Source organism: Rhineura floridana, chromosome 4, assembly GCF_030035675.1.
Source record: "Rhineura floridana isolate rRhiFlo1 chromosome 4, rRhiFlo1.hap2, whole genome shotgun sequence".
NCBI lineage: Eukaryota > Metazoa > Chordata > Lepidosauria > Squamata > Rhineuridae > Rhineura > Rhineura floridana.
The window spans coordinates 195133793-195136168 of NC_084483.1; the positions used below are offsets into that span (position 1 = coordinate 195133793).

The window sequence follows — 2376 nt, forward strand, 5'->3', positions numbered from 1 at the left end:
TATGTTTTATAAGGATTACAAATTGCATTGAGGATATAAGAGTGCTCCAAATCTGTCATAAACAGGTTGGCAATACTCAGAGCAACAGGACTGCCCATAACTACCCCTTTAGTTTGTAGATAAAACTCTGTCTCAAAACAAAAATAATTATTTTCTATGACAATATGCATGACCCACATCAATCTGCGAGAGGCCTTCTGGATATATAAATTAAAATCCATATTTCCTGGGGGTCTCAATGATCACTTGGATCTGTCTGTGTTTCTGTAAATTGTGTACTTGCCAGTATTTCATCCTTTAAATTTTCATACCATATGTATATTGTTAAACAATTTAAATTCTCATATTATATTCTTAAAATAATTCTTTTTGGCAAATTTCATTTTTCAAGTTATTGCACTGTCTCATGTTATCATTGTTCAACATTACAGTTGGACCAGTGTATTGTGGCTTGTTTTCCCTCGCATACATCCAATTGTGTTCCTGTTATAGTCATCTACACCAGTATTATTTACCTGGTCTCTTTAACTGTTGCCAGCAGCTGACCTTGATTATACCATAATTACAGCTGAGATCTCAGCTTGGTTCAGAGCAGAGTTTTCTCCTGATTAGAAGTGGCTATTTTCTTACATGAGGTATGTAAATGTTAGATGCTTTATCACACATACAATTGGCTGTTTTATTGATTGGCTTCTTTATAATATTTAATGATTTATGTAATTGTAGGGCATATCACCCCCACAAAAAGACATTGATTGAGTTACAGTATTGGTAACTTATATACATTGCATTCTCGCAGAGCTTGGAAAAGTTACTTTTTTAAACTACAACTCCCATCAGCCCCAGCCAGCACGGCCACTGGATTGGGCTGATGGGAGTTGTAGTTCCAAAAAGTAACTTTTCGAAGTTCTGCATTCTCTTCAGTGAAGGTATTTATGTACTTTCACTTTGAATATGTTGCTGTTTGAATACCTTTACTGTTTATAGACATATGTGGGTAACTTTTCTCACATTTTCAACAGATATTTGTGGGAGACTCAAGGCTGGCTGCTGAAATTTGAGTATTATGAATGTCTGAAGAAGCATTGAAACAGTTTAACAATCTGGAATAACTGTCATCTTTGTATTATTGTGTCATTTTCCACTGCCTGTCATCTTTGTATATTTTTTCATGTTACTATATTCACTGTGGCAGCATTTTGTATTGTCTCATACTGTTTCAGGTCCCATGGTTTGAGCCTCTCAATATATTTATCTGTTCTGTTATTTACAGTCATTGTGCTCGTTTTTAGTGTGTTTCCAGTTTTCATTTCAGTTGCATACCACAGTGCTTTTCATTTTCCTTTGCAAATTTGGGTACTTTGTGTATTTTGTGGTTGTTTCAATACATGCAAAACTGGGACCTTCAACATACAAAATATATGCTCTGCTACTAAGCTGTAGTGCCGTCTTGATGTTGCGTGTGTGTTCACTTCTGTGCCTTGGGGAGTTAATGCTTTTTAAAATTACTAACACTGTTCCTGTTTCACATCCTCAGCATGTACATTTGTAAATGAGCAAATATTATAAAACCACTAGTACTCTGTCCTTAGAATAAGACTTACCATGTAGCAGCTCTTTCTGGGATGTTAACTTTGATGGCTGAAGGAGATTGTTCCCAGCAATCTGATGATCATTGGATGAAAGAATGTTTTTAACTGTAACTGTTTTTTAGATTCTTTTAAAGCTGTTTTTAGAATGCTTTTTAATTGTCTTGTTGATATGTTTGCCACCCTGGGCTCCTTCAGGAAGAGTGGGATGTGAAGCCAATAAATAAAAAATACTCTCCAGGGAAGTAGGAAACCACATCCTGAATGTAAAATGTGTCACTCAGTATTAGGAAGGTTGGAGAATTCTGTCAGAAATGGAAACGGGAGTGGAAATTGCCACAATTCACATGTTTGCGGAGGTCAGAAACGGAAACTACGTAAGCAAATACGAGTGGCATTTTCTGTTGTTGAGGTTTTTGCCTTCAAACATTGTGTAAGTAATTGTGTTGTTTTCTGCATTGTTTTCAACATTTCCCTTCCCTTTGACATTTCCCTGAAATGCATTGAAGTTAATTACATAATTCATTGCATAATAAATTACGTTAGTTTCAGCCACTGTGGACAGCGAGAAAAATGTTTCCGTTTTAAGGTAAAATCATCCATGAAATCAATTGCCCACTTCATGTACTTCTCATTCTGCCAAGTAACTTTACAGGAAGAGGGTGATGTGTCGACAACCATCTCATGGTAAGAAAGTAAGAACAGCCCTGCTGGATTTGGCCTAAGGCCCATCTAATCCAGCATCCTGTTCTCACAGTGGCCAATCAGATACCTCTGGGAAACCTGC

General features: G+C 36.5%; 1 long non-coding RNA gene across 1 annotated transcript; it reads left to right on the top strand.

Moving 5' to 3' along the window:
• Nucleotides 1-540: 540 nt before the first annotated feature.
• Nucleotides 541-1743, top strand: LOC133384532 (uncharacterized). Its single transcript, XR_009762605.1, has 2 exons — nt 541-635; nt 1023-1743. It is a non-coding gene; the product is annotated as an uncharacterized LOC133384532 (long non-coding RNA).
• The last annotated feature ends 633 nt before the right edge of the window (nt 1744-2376 follow it).